We start from the raw sequence: 20,626 nt of genomic DNA, 5'->3' as shown, positions 1-20,626 counted from the left end.
TCAGTAATTAAGCCTCCAGGGGATCACCCTATGGAACAAGCATTTCTTCCTTATTTTGCCACCCATTTTTCTTTTTAATCATGAGAAAATCCCTTTCTGCTATTAAGATACACACCGTGAAATTTGGAATTGTTTGTAATAAGTATGTCTTTCCATTAGTACTAATACCCTAATGCCACGGGAGAACCATGTAATGTGCTGAAGGATTATATAACTTCACGTTGAGCAAAACAGAATTACAAGTTTCAATCACCTTTGGGAGTCAGTTTTTCAGTTTTCAAAGTTCTTTAAGATTTATTGAAGGAATTGATCATTGCAACTAATTTCAGATCTTAAGCCTTTACTCTGGAGCCAGAGGCACTGGCCTGAAAGAGCCAAAGTACAGAGCACTGCCTTAGGCAAAGGCTACCTTAATACATTCTGCAGTGGGCATCGAAAGTACACACAGCTCTTCAGGGAAACTTGTATACACAGCAAGGGGAAAGGGATATAAACTTATGAATGGTACCATTTCAGTATCAAACTATACAATAATCTCTATATCCTTACTTCAAATTTTGAAGTTTAGAAATTTACATTCTGCAATAAAAATTCTGGATGAATGTGTACCTTGAAGTGTTCTGGTTAATCAGCACAGGCAAAAGCCAGCCAGCCCTTTAACAGAAAGTAAAAACATATGAAAATACACTTCATAATCAAAACCATTTTCACTTCTAAGCACAAAAGGAAAAATGAACATTCACAAAAGAATCCAAAAATCTCTCTTTAAGGCATAGGCAATAACTTTTTGTAACATTAATTTATAGACAAAACACAACTTCATAGAAACATCAACTTATAATTAGGTGCTTTTAAAAAAGTAAGTCTTTCTCCTTGTAAAAAAAAAAAGTCTGGTTCATGACTTAAAAAACACCAGTTCAACATCTCCAAACTTCTGATTTAGGATAATTCTGCTAACAGCCATCCTTTTAAATTAAAAAAAAAATCACAACTGCTATGACACTTTTGTTATTTTAATGTACCACTGAAGCAAGCTGAAAGCATGTGCTTTAGGAAATGTGGAAATGATTGACTTGTTAAATGCTTTACATGCCACATGCAAGACTCACAATATCACCCATGTACATGCCAGCTTATTCTACCATCTTTTACCATGATTTCCTTCCTTCACTTACAGTTGCCACACTACTAGACTTTTTTCCTGTTTAGTAACTACTGATTTTTTCTTATATAATTAACTCCTTAGCCAATGCTATGCTCTGTTTGAAAATATCAACAAAAGGATTTTCTTTACAGTAGCTAGAGCCTTGAAATACATTGGCAAATGCAATATGATCTGCTCCACCTGTTGGGAATTTTAAATCCAGGCTTTGGGCTGTTGTTTATAACTACTTTTGTGTCACTGCAGCTGCCACAGAGCTCCATGCTGCTTGTGTAAAGCATGCCATGGAAGGACAAGGCTGCCTTGTAACATATAGGTGAATTTTGTACATACACATGAAACCCATTTGTTTTTTTCTCTTGGCAGGACAAAGGTGTTGTTAAATGAAAAATATTTTAAAACAGCAGAAATACAAAACAATGCACAATTCTGACATCTGTTGAAACATTTCTGCGTTCATTCCTGCACTTGCTAATGGCATCAAACTCTCATGGGTCCTGTATAATACAATAAGGAGGTATGAAGCAGAAAAGATTTTTCTCAATACCAAGACCACCATGTAAACAGGAAGTTTTCACTGCACTTTATTTTTCCACTCAGTATATTAAAGACTTCATATTATTTCTTTCATATTAATTCTGACATCACTGGCAATAAAAATACAGCTTCAAATTCACATTTGGTGATTGGTAGAGTTAACTTAGCCTACACTGGCAGAGGAAAAAGGACGATTAAGTGAAAACTTCCTCATTATAACGCAATCCTTTGAAACAGTGCATACCTGCAAATATCAATAATACTGCCAATTACATTTAATGTACCAAGATTTGTGCAAGGCCATGTTTAATATGCACTTGAGGAGAAAAGGTAATAACAAATGCTTGAGAATTATCCAAACATTAACAGTATAATAAAAAACATGGAAAGCTATGACAAATAGGCATGAGATATGTAGATCTTGCAGTTTAAATTGCCTGAAAACATCTGCAGTGATGACACGTGTTAACTTCCTTAAATTAGAAAGAAAACAGATCCATCACACGTGCATTTTCTGTATTACCCGGATTGCCAATGCCTCTTTCCTTGTGTGGAACAAGGAGCAGTCAAGTGAGCCTGTTTTGGTCACTAAGGCAATGTTCCTCACATTTAATCTGTGTTAATGAAATTTGTGACAGGGAGATTCACAATTCTGAAAATAAATTCACCAAAACCCCATTAATTTAAAATTCCATTATTCCGGAAACCTATAAAGCAGAAAGGATTAGGATGCGGTAACAAACAGCTGGATTTTAACTGTCAAGATTTTAGAGGGCAATGTCTTCATTTCCTCCATATTAGTGCTAAGTGCTACATGGATTTTTTTCTGGTCTTTCTCTTGCTGCTTGGTATTTCCTTTCTACATATCATCTCATTGTCTTCTATTACACTCTTCCGATATAGAATGTCTATTTTTAGATGAGACCAAAATTAAAATGGGAGAGTGCATTTCGTGTGAATCATCAGTCTAACAATCACCAATGTAAATGTAACAAAGCAGTAGAAGGAAACAATGCCCACATCAGAACTGGTCTCATCATTAATATTTGCTGTGAAAGAGGATATAGTTTAAAAAGTAAGGAGATACAGGAGACCCACACACATCCTTCTGCAACTCAGCTCTCATGCTGATTTTCTTATCCCTAAAAATGACGAAGACATTACTATTTACAAGAAGTATTTTGGTGCAATGACTCCCCCAGATCAGCCAAACTTTCTCTTTGAAGAAAACACTGATAGAGCTTTTTTTTCCTTTTGGGAACTACATCATAAATCCAAGTGTAACCACAGTAATTAGTGGTAATGAACCTTGTGTGCTAGGGAAACATTCAAATAAAAATGGGAAAAATCCTGTAAGAAACAGACTTTTGAATATCTCATTATACCCCTTTTTATGATACAGTCTACTTGAAAACAAGATTAGTAATTAATGCTTAAGTAAAACAAGATCAGTAAGTAATGAAAGTATCATTATAATTTCATCACTAAGATATAGATAAAAGAATACAAAATGCTTTGCAGCAGTCTGCAGTAGGTCTAAAGTAAAACTGAAAATTACCCTGGGTAAATAATGCTTCCTTTGTCCATAGCACATATTCCTAACAAACATAGAGAAGAAAAAACTTTCATGCAAAATACTGAGATGACCTTAAAAACAGCTTTATAATAGATAAAAAGAGAAAAAAGTCATATAAAGCAGTTGCAGTTGAGGGTAATTTAGAAAAGAGGAATATATTTCTATACAAAGCTGAGTATAAATATTTATCAGATGCATAGATGGTCTAAAGATATTAAGAAAAATAATGAAAAATTACTATTTCATTGTCATATACTTCTTGCAAATACATGCTGGGATAATGCTTCAACTATAATAAAACTGCTCATTATCTGGAGATGCAGTAACAGGAGAACAAACATCATTTATACCACTGAGAACAATTCTGTGGAGGCAGTGAAAGACTACAGGAACAGAGATTCCTTTTTGATATTTGTTGTTTATGTAGGTTAATTGAATTGGAATGATTAAAATCATTTAATTACAAACTGTACAAGGAAGTTTTTTGCAAAAGAATAATGTATATATTTGTTCAAATTCACCATACCCAGGCTGGTAGTGGTACAAAATCATTTTGAGGGCAGAGGGAAAGGAAATCAGCAGAGGATAGTTGTGCTGCTCTGCAGCTGACCACAAGATATTTGATTTAGTGTTTGTCACATGAGCAGAATATTGGATGTACTGCTGAGGATGCACTGGATGCACTGCTCTCCAGTTCTCACTGGAAATCCTAAAGGGATTCCTCTATTTTCACTACTCCATAGGTACCCAGTGTGTGCAGTAGAGCCCACCTCTTAAGTCACACTCCAGGTTGTTAATGGCAGTCTAATGCTAAAACAATACCAGTCTAATTCCTCCAGAAGACAATGAGCATCATTTCTTAAGTAATGTGGATTTTTTTCCCCTGAAAATAAGACTTAAAACCAAGATGTCCATGATAGTAAAAAACCTACTTAGTAACAGTTTCTTCCCTTTAAAGACTAATAGAGGTTCTCTCTTATCCATAGTCATCTTACACAAGCATGGGAAAGTATTATTTTCTCTAAGTAATGAGGATAAGAGAAGCAATGTGAAGCAATTCACTTGAGGAGGGCTGGTAGCCAGTCTGAACCAAAAGCTCAGGCATTCCTGGATGCCATTACTGCACTTCTCTCCATAATCTGGTGCTGCCTTTGCTGTAATAATTTCACAGCAGCATTTGTATTAATCATTTGGAAGCTGTAGGATCCAAAGAGCCCGCCAGGCCTGCTACAGCAGTTAATGTACATACACAGTATCAACGTCAAGAATATCTTACACAACAAAATAGCTTGTTTTTAATTTAAAAAACAACAAAGGGAGAGAAAATAATCCAAAGTGCAAAATGAACAGTGACAAGGCTGACTGAATGTTACTTCCATTCTGTGATAAAATACACAGCACAAAAAATGCTGGGTTTACTACACTAATATAAATTTACTTTAGGAAACTTTGCTAATTTAAAGTTCTTCCCTTTCTCTTTTTTTTTTTTTTCTGCAATACAAAGTAATTTTAACTTTATTCTATACAAAACTATAGGATTAAAAACAGTTGCATATTCTGTTTTGTATCAAATAGTGTTTTTCTTGTTTTGTATCCAATAGAATTTTTCTTGTTGCCTGGCAGTGCCATTCTGTTTGCTTTGTTTTCAGGAGATTTCAGTAGAACTTAACTTTTATAATATATTTATATATATATATCTATAATAATTTGTAAGGTTAGTGTTCATATTCTTTGCAGTTTTTTCAGATACATCAGCATTATTTTCAGTCAGGACCATCACAACGTTTTGCTTTTGGACTCCCACAGGTTCACAATGAAAATTAAAGATAGACTGACACTATGTAAGACGGGTTATACTGGTTTTGGTTGGGGTAGGGTTACTTTTCTTCATAGTAACTGGTGTGAGCTACATTTTGGATTTGTGCTCAAAACAGGGATGTTTCCAGTGCTGCTGAGCTGTGCTTACACACAGAGTCAAGGCTTTTTCTGTCTTCACCCCACCATTGAGGAGGCTGGGGGTACACAACGACTTGAGAGGGGACAGAGCCAGGACAGCTGACCCCAACTGGCCCAAGGGATATCCCAGACCATCTGGTGTCATGCTGAGCATATAAAGCTGGGGGAAGGAAAAACTGGGATGTTTGGAGTGATGGACTCTTCCCAAGTAACATTACGCATGACGGAGCCCTGCTTTCCTGGGGAGGGCAGAGCACCTGCCTGCAATGGAGAGTGAGAAATTAATTCCTTGTCCCACTTTGTTTTGCTTATTAAATGGGCTTTATCACAATCACTGCGTGTTCTCACTGTAGCTCTTCTGATTTTGTCCCCCGTCTTACCTTGAGGGAACAAGTGAGTGGCTGGCCTGGGGCTTGGTTGCTGGCTGGACTTCACATATAAACATTTTTTATACTTGTATATATAAATATATTTTTAGATAATATACAAAAATACGAATATATACAAGCTATATATAATTTTTTATATATAACATAGTAACATTATCTACTGTCAGCAGAACTACAGGTAGCATCTGTGAGCATTCCACAAGAGGAGAATGAAAAAGTGTGAAGGTCCTCCATGACAGCATTGTACAAAGGGAAAACTGCTAACTGTTCTTGTTCACTGAACCCAAAATTAGGCATGGAAGGCTAACAGGAGCATAGCAAACAACAGGTTAATTTTTAAGATTCTAATATTTTTCTGGCAGACAAAAAAAAACCCCAAAAACCAAAACATTCCTACCTGGAAAAATCCCTTACTTCTGCATCAATGACTATGGGGATCCGCCCAAAAATAAAGTCTGGGATTTTGGGGCATTGTAGATTTTCATATGCAACACACCAAGCTTGTGAGTGAGAAGAAAAATGCTTCATCTAGGAGGTCTTGCTGTCGTTATTTGCACGGACCTGAAAGAATTCGCATATAATACTAAGGCCACAGCCAGATCCAAGCATTCAAATCTAATCCAAGACTCAGCTCCTGGTTTCTCAGTACCACACACCTTGCTTGGCCAGAACTGGGGGAGGGAAGTGGCCCACAAAAAGCTCCAAGTCTGCCTCTGACACACACTCAGAACCAACTTACTCAGCCATGTAGCTCAGCCCAGAACTGGCAGATATTCTGACCTAAGCTGAGCAGAGTTCACTGAACACGGTTCTGCCTGGCACTGTCCGTTGTCAGGCTTCATTCTGCTTTCACCCCTTTCTGGGACATTTAAGAGTTGCAGGGAATTCCCCTCGGCAACAGCTGGGGAGAAGCTCTTCCTCCCAACACCCTGAGGAACAAGGGCCAAATTGGCTACGTTTCACAGCTGAAAAAAGAAACAGCCCTTGGAGCAGATGGCAGGCAGCAAAGAGTGGTGTTGGAAACAATCTTTCAAGGCAATTTAATCCAAAAATCACAATTCCACACAGCTTTCAAGTGAGACCCCAGCTACCTGAAAAACCCTTAATGTCCTAGCAAAAATTTTTCTGACCCTTAAATAAAATAGTGATAAATAAATATATAACGTCTAGAATTATTAAAAGCAAAGGTATATCAATACAGATTACTGCCTGCATGCCATCAGCAAAGACACAACAGAAAGAGACAACCCCACACCACCAGTGCATTTTTTCTCTCTATATGGGTATCAAAGGCAGCACCAGGCTGATCTTCAGCAGCAGTATAAAACTTGCAGCAAATAAACTGTTCATTGAGATCACTCTGAGAGAACACATTTTGCTGTAGGACTGGAAGTATCACATCCTCCTTGATGACCAGACTACAATATTGTGTCAAAGAGTATATATAGTAATATAACTATAAAAATAGGTACTAAACTGATTTGTTTTGCACCATGATAAATTGGTTTATTCTGAAATTAAAATTCAAGAGGAGAATGGTATTCAAAGACTTTATTGCCCAGTTTTACTCAGCATAGCTCAGACAGCTCATGCTGCTATCTGTTAGATATCATCATCATCAGGGTGCCCCCTTGCCCATTCCGCCAATTAAAATCAACCGAAAAGTACAACATCAAAAAGATTATGTTTTCTTTAAGCTGACCTTTAAAACTGAAGTTTACAATGCCCTGGTAAGAACTTAACATCTTAATTTACATAATTTTCTTCTAAATTACAAGTCATGTTTTATCAGGACAGAGTAAGCCAGAGGACATGAGCATGCTATGACCCAGCAGCAAAACATTCAAAGCCCAGTGGGCCTAAAAGTTCTCACAGACAGGTTATACAATACAGGAAAACACAAAAAAACAAAACCTCATCTGCTATTGAATTACACATGCCCTCTTACCCTCGGGGGTTGGCAATCATCTTCTATTCTTTCTCAACACTTTAAACGATTACCCAAATAAGATGGAAAATAAAAGTTAACAAGTGTTGAATTGCTAGGATTGTTCAAAACCATCTGGAATGATATGGCAGAACAACTTCTTGAATTAAGAAAGGTTGTTTCCTTCACTTGCTGCATGGAAGAACATATGAACTGAAAGTTGTTGAGTCCACTTCTAGCCCCAGCAGCATCACAGAAAATTAACATCAATCCAGAAGGAACAGAATGATGACAACTGGATTCAAAGTGCTCTGGCTGGAGGAAAGTTTCCCTCAGCATGTGTTAACACCCAGCATCCATCAAATATATTATTGTTCCTTGACAAATGTGTGAAAATACAGAGTGGGGCCCCAGAATAGTCCAAATCTGGAAAGTACCTCATACATTAAAACAAGTTTGTAGACCAGGTTGTAATGGTGGTAGTCAAAGACCTGTATGCAAACATTAGGACATATTTTCAAGGCCAGGTGATAGACTTCAGTAACTTAAAATTATACCTCTGAGGGAAAGCCCTTTTAAAATTCTTAGGCAGAAAATACATGGCTAGTGTCATATCCTCTGTGGGGCTGATTAGTCTCATTTAGAACACCTTTGCACGAAAACAAAATAGAAATGAGAACATGCTTGGCAGCCCTCCCAAAACACATTACACGTTGTGCTAAGAAACATTTTTTCTCCATATGAACCAGCCGATGATGAAAAAAATACACACAGCTATTACAATTTTTACATGTTTGATTCCTGAAGCAGACAAGGTCCTGCTATCATATCATGCATGCTTGGGAAACGTATATTCATCTGTCTTCTTAGCAGAGAAAGAGGTAGGTTTGCTGAGCAAATCCAAGTCAGCTGCTCTAGAGCAAGCTCTGCAAATCAGATTTCTACATTATGCCTTAATTAAATCTGCATGCGATACTCCAGCCCTTTGTTGGACAGCCCTTTATCAACTTAGACACAAAAACTCAAAGAAGGAGATTAAAAAAGATAAAATGTTTAAACTTAATCCTCTCTTTCCTTTTAAACACTATGATTCATTGAAAGAATTTAATATTAAAAAAAAACCACAACAAACTTTTTTACTATTCCCACAGGCTAGAGTTCTCACCAGGATATTATTAAATCATTTCTCTGAAACCACCTAACCCCTGTTAAGTGTTAGGCTCTCACACCTTGACTAACTGCATGCATGAAGCAGCAGGTGACACCTCATGTCCATGCTGAGGCTTGTTGGCTTCTGTCAGCCAAAAGCACCAGAGCAGCCACAGATATCCCTGCAAGAACTGTCCTTCAGCATGGGAAAACCAGCAAAGGCACAGTTCTGCACCCAGTGAGCCTTCCAAGGATTATTTAGGTGGCATCTTCAAAATCCTCAAGCTCTTCTGGCAAATGGCTATCACTGGCAACCAAACTCATTTACATTACAAAGCTGCTCTCAAGGGATTACTGAAATCCCCCTGATTTCACTTATTTAATTTGGTAAGCAGATTGTGTTGTTGCAAAGTAGATTTGCAGATCTCTGGATGAACTGTCACTGTGTGCGAAACATGATACTGAATATAGGCTCACAGAACAAGTGAGTTTTTGTAGCTGGGCTGGTGCTGTCAAAGAGATGCACAAAGGAAAAAAATGCTGCAAAATTCTGACCTCATGGTTTGGTTATGGTGGGTAGAGCTGCAGAGCACCAAATCCTTGAGCACATAAGTAAAGCATCTGTGTACTTCATCTGTGCCAGTGCTATAGTACTGATTTCAAGAGGCACTAGAGTAAGGGGAAAAAAGAAAATCACATTGTATATTAATATTTACACCTACTTTTTAGGTACTTGCATCATGTGCACAGCTACCCTGTTGGATAAAATCCCCACTGCAGATACAATCATATCTGAAGATATTGAAGAAATATAAACACTTAGCTGGTCCACGGCATTAGATCTTTCCTGCAGTCAGTCTAACCTCATCCAGAATTTTAAAGCACGTTTATCAGCCCTCTGAGTGCTCCTGTGAAAGCTTTCCATGTAAAAATGTCATTTACCTTTTGTGGTGGTAGCTATAAATGTGAGCTATGAGTCTGAACAGGAAGTAGCATTTGATAGCACGACCAGACCTCTTCCTCTCTTGTCACCAGCCAGCACAAATGTGAGCTGCATTACTGGAGAGGACTGCTCTGCAAAAGGGTTCAGAAGGCAAGAAGTCATCTCTCAGCTTTCACCACAGAGGATGCAATTGCAGTAGCCCAGCCTCTGACTTATCTGCCCAGCAGTAGATCCAACAGACCTAGCTGGCACAGATGGGGAAACGTGAAATACATTTAAAAAACACTAGGAAACAGTTTACTGCAGAAAGGTAGAAATATGCCGCAACAGAGACAGTACTTTTCAGCCATGGCCTCGCAAAGGCAGGCTTTGACATTCTCTCAAATACTGTGCTCCTCCACAGCTCTGCACAGATGAGAACATTGAGGAGATCACCTATTTAACCTGTAGCTCAGACAGGAGTAACCCACTCTGCTCATCTTATGAAATCCAAGATGAGAAAATTTCACTCACATACACCAAGGTGCGCAGAAGGTACAATATCAACTCTCTTTTGGAAAGGTAAACAGAAGAACATGATAAATTAATAATGAATTACTACAAAGGCATGTGATGGGATTTCACACCCTTTTTAACATTTGTAAAATAAGATATACTTATGGGTTCTTATTATACAGCCAAGATGAATTTTGAAAGCAAGCATTATACTTGACCAATACAAGTAACAGGGCTCAAGGACAGTCTACTTATTTTATAATATTATTTTATTTAGTCTGATACATCTTTGAGCCTCTTTCCATCACTCCTCTTCCCTCATAGAGCATTCCTGGTTTTGGAAGAGTGCAGAAACATTTCCTAGGTGCGGAAGGCCAGTACGAAAACAATAATTTTTGTCCTTTATGCTTGCAATGGGCATCTGACTGTGGTAATGTTGACCAGCCTCCCTGTAATAGTAACAGGGCAACATGTCGTTCTCTGTTGTTTAAACACAATGTGCAAGCAGTTAAACCAGGCATGGAGAAGGTTTTCAGCCTTTTTACACACTATAAAAAATGAGATCCCATCAGTGGCAAACTCAGCAGGAAGGGCTGAGTGGCCTCACCTCACCTGTCTGTGCCACACAGGAGTGGGGTCACTCGGCTATCCTCTGGCCAACTTGCCACACCTGTAGCCCACTGACAAGGATGTCAGGAGCTTCACCCACCACTGGCACAGCCACATTAAACCTTCCCACATTGCAACACCTTCTTTCTTCTGCATAGATTATTCCTGTAAAGTACACTACAAAAGCTTTACTTTTTCCAAGAATGTGAAGCACCTGCAATCATGAGTTACAATCTGTGCTGGCCGTGCCAGGATGCCACGTAGCCCTCACTTTCAAGGGTGAAGTAAACAGCTTGAGGAAGAAGAAAGAGCTTTGAGGATTGTGTCATACAAGCATTAATATAATGCTCACATCAGCAGCACTGTGGCTTTTTAATTTAAAGCATGTATTCCTTTGAGAATTACCATTATCTCATTTTTTTGCACTCTACCTATTATACAATTCTTTTCGGAGATCTTAACGTGACTGTCATGGCTTCTGAAAAGCAGCAATCGCAACCCCCAGCCACCACCAGCCCTTTAAAAGGGCCCAGAGGGGAAAGCCAGCACATCAATTGTTACAGCTTTCAACGCGTCTTTTTTTAAAAAGGAAGAGTTAAGTGTTATTTTATATATTTTTTCATGCATAATTTAGTTATTTCTCAGTAAACATATATCCCTGGGCTCTAGCATTTCATCGCAGAAGTTTAATTGAAAAGGGAGTGGGGGGGAGAGGTTGGCAAGGGGCGGGGAGGGCAGTGCGGGAAGGTGGGAAGGGCGTGGGGAGGTGGGGAAGGCTGGGAAGGTGGGAGAGGCGTGGGAGGCTGGGAAGGTGGGAGAGGCGTGGGGAGGCGGGGAAGGCTGGGAAGGTGGGAAGGGCGTGGGGAGGTGGGGAAGGCTGGGAAGGTGGGAAGGGCGTGGGGAGGTGGGGAAGGCTGGGAAGGTGGGAGAGGCGTGGGAGGCTGGGAAGGTGGGAGAGGCGTAGGGAGGTGGGGAAGGCTGGGAAGGTGGGAGAGGCGTGGGAGGCTGGGAAGGTGGGAAGGGCGTGGGGAGGTGGGGAAGGCTGGGAAGGTGGGAGAGGCGTGGGAGGCTGGGAAGGTGGGAAGGGCGTGGGGAGGTGGGGAAGGCTGGGAAGGTGGGAAAGGAGTGGGAATTGGGGAGTCTCGTTGACCGCCCCCCGCCGCTGCCTCAGGGCCGCGCCGAGCGCAGCGCCACGGCGCCCCCTGGCGGCGCCCTGGGCGCGCCGTGCGCGGGGCGCGGAGCGGGCGCGGAGGAGGCTCCGGCAAGGAGGGACCGGCGAGGGGGGGAAGCGCCGTCCTCGCTTGATGACTACACAATGAGTAGTGATATATTTTAATTTAAACACCATAAACCTATTGAGTGCTTAATTAACTTTAACCGTCTTCAGTGGAATGAAGCCAATTTGAGGGGGTCAAAAGGAGTTGTTTCAATATCAAACAGTTTTACATAGTCAATCCATTCATTCGGCCTACAGCTACTGATTAACACACAAAATTAACATGTTAGTAAAAATTCATATTCAGGTCTCTGGGGAAATTAAGATGCACATGCACAGAGCATGATTAGCACAACTATTGTTTTCCCCCAACAATATAATTTAATGGGTTTTCAGAATTACAGAAAGAGAGACTGGGTGCTGGTTTGAATTGATTATTTACCACAAAGCTTTGAAATATAGAGAAGACGGAAAACATCCTGAGCCAAGAGGGCAGCGACAGAGGAAAACTGGAGCAGAGCAAGACCCCGCTGCAGAAGGGTATGGCTGGAGCAAGGATGCAGGCGGGCATCAGGCCCTCCCACGTCCCACAGAACCCAATCAGCCTCCCCAAGGACACTTCCCTCTGCCCTTGCCTACTGACGCCTTCCTCTCCTCCTCCCCTCCTTCCCTTTCATGTCCCGATGTTATTTTTCCATTGTGTCATTTGTTTTAGTAAGAGAACAAACAGCTCAAAGCTTCTTCCTATGCAGCAAAATATTGTACTTGCCAATTACTTTTCAGAAATAAGAGGATTAGGAAGGGTGCCAAACAGGCAAAGGAAAGATGAATAAAAGAAATTATGTTTTAAAAATTTACCACTGACAAGCCAAACAAAAGTGACTGCCTGGAGAACCTGGCTGAAGTAGTAACGAAAGAAAATGAGAAACCCTCAATGACTTCAGTAGTTTTTGGATCAGGCCCTCATACGTGGCTGTTCCCCCCTACATGGTGTCCCACACATCCTACAGGGCAAATCATCATTTCCAGTACAGAGAGGCACCAGGAGAGTTACCTGTCACATGGGTACACACAGAGGTGCATCACAGGAAGCCTGAAAGCCAACAGCAAAGGAGGAAGGAAGAGAGAAGCAAATGTCTTCTTTCTTGCATCAAAAACTATCCACAGGCCTCTTGTGTTCACCAGGTTTAAAAAACTCCATGTAACAACTTATAGGGTTCAGATCAACCATTTAGTGTAAAAACAGACCCCTTCTACCTCTTACCTGAATAGTGTGACCAAGGTCTACACAAAGATAGATTAACTGTCAAATTACAAAGGTTTTGTGAGTGGCAAATGATCTCATGGCTTCCTAGGTTTAATGTATTAATTGTTTTATGAAGTCAAGACAGAGAGACAGGGAATTCTCTTATCATACATGCAGGTGGCCATACCTGCAGCTGGTTAGAGATCTCACTACTGCACTTCATCTACTGTGTTTGAGCTACCACACCTCAGCTCCCACAGCAGAGTCTGTGCAGTCTGTGGTGCAAGAGAAGCTACCTGAGGGTACCACTAACACCCACAGTCATGGGAAGAGACTGGAGCTGGAATCAGTGAACTTTCATGAGATAACCTGCACAGAACAGGTGCCCAAAAAGACTGTGCAATCTCCATACACGTAAATTTTTCTCAAAACTCAACTGCACAGAGTCGGGTGGTGATGCAACTTTTATGTTAGTTGAGCCTTCAGCAAGAGATTGGTTTAGGTGACTTCCAGAGATCCCTTCCCACCTGCAGTATTGTATTTCGTACATCAAGCATTCCAGTAGAGTGGTTCCTGATGTGCAGAAGTCAGTAGCCATAGCTCACACTGCACCAGGACATTGTGGAACAATGGCATCTAAACATGGTACAGCCAGCAGCACTTCATTGCCAGCTTGTGGAGCTCGGAGTTCAGGAAAAGCCAAGAGCACTGTTGAATACAACCTGGGAACATGCCCCTAAACTCAACATAATAAAATGCTGTCCACTGCCACAGTCCACAAAAATGACAAATTCAGGACTATGATGAACCAGGAATCACTGAATCCTTTTGCAAAGTCTGTTAGAATTAGAATCCTAAATGCCAGAGCAAGAACACAGATATCTGCTTACCTGGTGTTGCAGATGTGTTTGGCAGAGGTAAAACGAAGCCTAATACAAATAAGCATTGAATTACTTGGGTCAGAATTTTCAGCTTAACCTTAAGAAGACTTACAGCTCTTCTGCCATTTTGGCATCTGGGCACACAATCCTGTGTGCCTCGGTGTCTTTGTACAGGTCAGATTTAAACACTTGGCAGAATCAAATTATTAGGATCACTAACAATGGGTTTGAATCTGTATTTAGGTGATCACTTTTGGAACAAGGACTAATGAGAACAATGACATACCCCATTCATTCTTGCATATGATTTCTATTCTGCATCTGATATTAGAGTAGTTGTATCTGTAGAAAATTTTAGGGACCAAAGGGTTTTATAGGCATCTGGAGTCTGTAGATCAGAAAACAGCATTAAAGCAAACTACTGGGGGTAGTGGAGCAGGAGAAAATGGGGAGAATTGACTGAATGTCTCATGACAGCATAGGTTAGGAAACTAATATTTAGTTCATCACCAGCTGATTTTTGCAAGAACTACGGTGAAGCACCTAAAAGTTGAAAGCTGAGAGTGATCTTGGACTCAGCCCTTAATCAAACACTAGAAGGACTGCAAGAGAATAAGCACAGTTCAGCAGTGATCATAGTTAAGGTTCACCTCCCTTCAGAATGTGATATGTAGTAGTAATCCACATAATGTTTTAAGGAAGGGAAATTAATCATTTATTGCAAAGATGGAAGTCAGAAACAGCTCATAATAGGAAACTCCAAAGAAATAAAAGTGTATTTAAAGTGGTGGTAGTAAAAAATAATGGGAAAGCAAGACATAAATTTAGGATTGTGATATTACAGAAAAAATAAGAGGAACCTGCAGGACAGCCAAAGCTAGAGAAGCAGGGAGGATAACTAAATTTCAGAAGACTTCTCACTATTTAGTCTGTTTAACCACCAATACACAACTAGAAAAGGAGAATCAAGAGACTACAGAGACAGAAAAATATTTCTCCTAAGCGGCATTAGCACAATAAGAGTCTTATTTCACAGATACTGGGGGAATGGTCTGCCCAAAGACCTATTCACATACAGTAAAATACTCCAAACCCAGAGACATCTAAGAAAATAATTGATTGTTTTTAGTGAATTTTCATTAAAAATTAGGATCAGACGAGGCTGACAAAGATTTCCAAGAGAAACAGACAATGTAGTTATTAAAGGAAATTTTGTTTGAATATCCATATACTTTTAAAAGGAATGGGAAAGGCCAAAGGATGATCATACTTAAAACCAGTTTAACAGACAGGTGTTATGGATTGGCCTGGAAATTGTGCATCACAGTCCATTTCACTGGATCTGTCTGAGTCAACAAGACAGACATCTAGATGTGTTCTGTTGATTGAGCAGGGCAAAGCAGCAGAGAGAAGGAGCTGAAAGTCTGACTCTGGCTGAGTCTTCTTTACATCACTATGAAGCCAAATAGTTAGAAACACATCAGCTGTTCTCCCAATGCAGCGTGAAGCTAAACAAGTACAGCATCTGGGAAGAGGAGTGAAAGGCTCCTGTCCTACTCACAGGAATTGTCAAAATTGCCAAACTAAGCACACATGGTTATTACTTAGGCAGTATTGAAGTCTTTTGATCAAAGTGCCGTCTAAGGATCTGCTAATGAAATAATCTAAATTGACTCGAAACACATCAGGATGGGTGTTGAGAGCAGGGAGTACTAAGTTACTGTCAAAACTAAAGTGCTTTTCAGGCCACACCTGGAACTCTGTTGAGTTTTGGTCCCCACTGTATAAAAGAGTTGTGGATGGCTTGGAAAAGGCCATAAAGACAGGGAAGCCTGACATACGAAAAAAGGCTGAGGGAACTGTGTTCAGCCTTGAAAGAAGAAGGCTTAGAGGAGACCTTACCACGATATTCTGGTATTTAAAAGGTGTCTATACTAAGAAGGTGGAGACTCCCTTTCTACAAAGAGCTGAGGGGTACTTGGTGCAAGTGATCCTGGGGAGATTCCAGTTAGACACAAGAGGAAAGTTTTTCACAATGAGAACGTTCAGCCACTGTAATTATGTCCTCAGGGAAGTGGTAGTTTCCCCAACTTTGGGCACTTTTAAGGTTCCACTGAACAGGCTGCTGTGCCATCTTGTCTAGACTTTTGCCAAGAAAGGTTCAACTAGGTGATCCTCAAGGTCACCTTCCAACCTGAAGTCCTGAGTAAGGCTCAGTAAACTGTCCAGTAAAAGCTGTCCCATGGGAAGAAGCAAAGTACTTGCTCCAAACCAATTTTGCAATTATTTTTGAATAGTTGGGAAAAAAGTGGGCACATAATGTTGTCTAGATGATAGAGGTCTGTACGTTCAAAAGGGTATAACTTTGGAAAACCTCAGAGTTCCTCTGTGTATCTTTGCAAAGGGCAGTTTAGAAACACAAGGGCATTCAAATTTCGGGGAAAATAGGGCCAGAGCATCCAGTAAATAAACTGCTTACCATTTTAACACTAGATACTAAAAAGTATGAAAATTAATTTCTATGGCTCATGTTCAGGGAATCTAAATGTGTGGACAACATCTTCCCACTGTAGAAGCACTGTTAATAAAAAGCAACCATATGACCAAGAGGAATACCAGTACACCTGGCCTTCAGGAAAGCAAGAAATAAAACCACTGCTATTACATCAATTACCTTTTTTCTCTAGCTTTGGCTGCTGCGAATCAAAGGATCCCACAAAATTTTATGGATAGAGATACTTTTCTCATGGAAAGAAATTAGGAAAAACAGGATGATTATCAGCAAAATTCTATAAATTACAGGAGATACCACACATGCAGCAAGAGAATTTTCCACTGGCCTTTCTCATAGTCAGTGAGACAGAAGTCCCAAGGAGAAATCAGAGTGTAACAGCAAAACACACTAGAGTCTAACACACAAGACGTAACAGAACCTCTTGTACAGAAATCAAAAATTTACATTAAAAAAATGAAAAAACTATTCAAAAATATGCCTAGAAAACATTAACACTTAGACAATCAAAAGATACTTTTATCACATCCATAGAAGCAAAAAATAAAATTTCAATCATGATAGAGCAACAGACCCATTCTGAGAAGCATCTCTCATAAAGAAATTCAGAAAAAAAAATGTATTTACTTCATTTATGTAAGACTAGTTCCTATCAAAAAGTAAATGATAAATAATGCTGAAGTAGCCTCAGCAGATATTTAGTTAAACCACATAATTATATTTCATCCTTATAATTTGGTTTTTTCACAACAGAATAAACCATAAGTAGGCGATTCACAGATCAATTCCATGCAAAGGCCAAAATGTATGGTTCCCATCTAAGAATATATGAGAAGATATGCTTTCAGTAACATAAATTATTTAGTCTAGCACAGACTGAGCAACACAAAGTTTGTAAACTCTGTGTGTAGATCCTCAAGCTCATACAATACTGTTAACTGGATATTCACCAATACATAAAATATATATGAGTTTAGGTAATATAACCCTCCACAAGTATGCAAAAAGTTCTGAAGCGTTTTTCACTAACTGGCATAAAATATGTTATTAAACCCCCACTGAATTTATTTCAGATCTTATTCTGTCTGGCAGTTGCTTTACTTTAAATAAATAAATGGTGAGGGAAAGAAAAACCCAAACAACCCTGGAGAAACCAAGTACATTAACAACTTGCATCAGTAATTCATCTTGAAGTGCACGAACTCACTTGACATCTACAACTGCAGTGTGTGTTTTCCACCAAAACCACACAGGCACTGACCAGTGGCCTATGACAAGACATAAGGACACACACATTTTACAGAAGTTTACCACAATATCTTCTAGAAGGCTACATGGCAATCCTTTATTTTATGTATGTGGTGAAAATAGCACTTGATGCACCTGACATTTTTCCATGAATTTTTTCTATTGCACAAGTCATGGTCTCCATTTAAAAGTAGAAGAGCAAAATCATTTCCTATTATGATCTTTTCAAGCAGAATAAGTGAAGAGTTATGGCAAGTTCATACCACTTCTAAGATGTTTAACACAAGTATCATAATTGTCACTTAATAGGTCAGGAAACAAAGACAGACTTGTCTCAGAGGTGTTGTCTCTTCTCTATAGATCACACTTATTTTCTTTTCATATTTAGGAAATGTAATTACATCTAATTCAAATTACAAGAGACAATAATTACACAAAGCCATTTTTTCTTTATAGTTAATGCTCTGAATATTTTATTTGCCAAGGCATACAATTTTCCAAAAAGAAAACATTAACTTATGTGGCCCGCATGGAATTTATTTAATTATATGATAATCCAATATGGTTCCCTGCAATTTATTATGTTAATTAGTTAGATTATGTGTGAAACATTTTGTAATGAGCCCATTCCTTTTCTTTATATGACTTTTTTAAAAAAAAAAAATCTTTCTAATGAACCATTTTTCTGCATTTATAAAAGGTATCTGGGCTTTGTAATTTAAATGATATGTTACAATCTATATCAGTGTAGACTTACTAAAGATTTTGAGAACCATAAACTGTATTTTGTGAGACTGCAATATTCTTACTATAACCAAACACAATAATTGGAGAATATTGTGTATTTGATATTATAACTGAATCCTGTACTACTTTGGCAGTAGGTGCAATATTACTGATTGCAAATGGAGGAGGGAAAAGAAACAAGAAAAAAAGGGAAAGACCTCCAGTAATTCTTCAACCAGGAGGGCAGAAGAGGATTAAAGAAAGCCTTTAATAGTCAGCATGTGCAAATCTCTTTTGGAAATGAGCCAACAACCTAGATCAACATGGATTTTTGCAAGAAAGCAAGTTACTGTTTGTTTCATACAAGTTAACTACAAGTTACTACTACTGTGTGAGCAGAGAAACAGATCATTAAATACAAAAAATCTTCCATGACATCTTCTTAAAAATATGTTTTCTAACAGTCCTGAGATACTGTCTCTCTTGAAATTTCATTTTATATGTGCAATTTCCCTTTGCTTTCTAAAATGAGGAATGCACTCCACTTCCTTGCCTGAGTTTTCAATAGCAAAGGGTGAGCACCTTTAGGTTTGTGCCAGCACAGCCTTGTGTCAAGGCTGGAAGCGTTTCCAGAACCATGCTAGAACTCATACATTCTTCATTTAGCTGGGAATTTGTGTCTGATTCTTTACTTCCCAAATACACCCTACAGGAAGTGTACCTGATAGAGTACTGTGTGATAAAGTCCTGAAGGGAAGAGGGGCCCTAGAAAGCTGGTTGATCTTCAAGGATCATCTCCTCCAAGCTCAGGAGTCGTGCGTCCCAACACAGTGGAAGTCAGGCAAAAAGGACAAGAGGCCTGTATGGATGAACAAGGAGCTCCTGAGCAAACTCAAACACGAAAAGGAAGCCTAAAGATGGTGGAAGCAAGGACAGGTAACATGTGAAGAATAAACAGTGATTGTCTGAGCAGCCAGATCAAGTGAGAAAAGCCAAAGCCGTGACAGGATTAAATCTGGACAGGAACATCAGGGCAACAAGAAAAGTTTCTGTAGTAAGTTGGTGATAAAAGGAAGACTAGAAGAAATGTGGAGCCTCTCCAGAAGGAAATGAGAGAGCCGATTACATGGGACAGGGAGAAGGTTGAGGTTCTCAACAGCTCTTTTGCCTTGGTCTTCACTGGCAAGTGCTCCAAGCCACAATGCCAAGTTGCAGAAGGCAAAGCGGGGACTGGGAGAATGAAGGACCCACCACTGTAGGAGTCAGTCAGGTTTGAGACCATTTGAGGAACCCAAAAGTGCACAAGTCCATGGGCCCTGATGGGCATTCCTCAGGGATCCACATTGGGATCAGCACAGGTAACGTCTTTGTCAGTGACCTGGACAGTGGGATAGAGTGCAACCTCAGCAGGCTTGCTGACAACACCAAGCTGTGTGTGCAGTTGCTGGAGGGAAGGGATGTCATCCAGAGGGGCTCTGACAGGCTGGAGAGGCTCATAAGAACCTCATGAACAGGGCCAAGTGTGAGGTCCTGCACCTGGGTCAGGGCAAACCCAAACACAGGCTGGGTCTTGGACGTATTTCTTTACTGAAGGAAAAACCAGACCTAGAGGCCATGATAGGATTCATCTTTTACAAATTGTACAGATGTCATTAGTCTATAGGTGGTAGCAGGCAGAAATAAAGTTTAAAAAGCCTGCTGCTCAATGGTGACGCTCAACACAGAAAAATCCACAGAGAAATTCAAGTTGAATTAGCCTCTCTCCTTAGATCCTTAATGGTTTTTCCTATGTGCCATCTGAATATATTAATGCTGCAGAATCCTGATGCTGGCCCAAATGTCACCTTTAAGTCAGTTTCCAATTACTATCTTACCATTTATATTCATTTTCCCTAAATGGAGCACTGGTATAGCCCGATAAATAATTCTGCTGTGGTCACATATATTTCAAAAACTTGACAGGCCAGACAGCTGCAGAAGCCCTGTATGTATTTCAGATGACCTAAATTTTTTGGATCAACATATACTGATGTAATAATAATCAGTGGAGACAG

The 20,626-nt window shown here is 39.7% G+C and overlaps 1 long non-coding RNA gene across 1 annotated transcript in view; it reads right to left on the bottom strand.

Annotated features, from left to right (window-relative positions):
• LOC125327900 overlaps positions 1–20,626 on the bottom strand; it is a 44,781-nt gene that overhangs the window by 2,870 nt on the left and 21,285 nt on the right. Inside the window, exon 5 of the long non-coding RNA XR_007204434.1 lies at positions 610–654. This is a non-coding gene — a long non-coding RNA (uncharacterized LOC125327900). The remainder of the gene's footprint in view (positions 1–609; positions 655–20,626) is intronic.

The sequence above is a fragment of the Corvus hawaiiensis genome, chromosome 6 (genome assembly GCF_020740725.1).
Source record: "Corvus hawaiiensis isolate bCorHaw1 chromosome 6, bCorHaw1.pri.cur, whole genome shotgun sequence".
Classification (NCBI taxonomy): Eukaryota; Metazoa; Chordata; class Aves; order Passeriformes; family Corvidae; genus Corvus; species Corvus hawaiiensis.
This window is presented reverse-complemented; position numbering and strand designations above follow the sequence as displayed.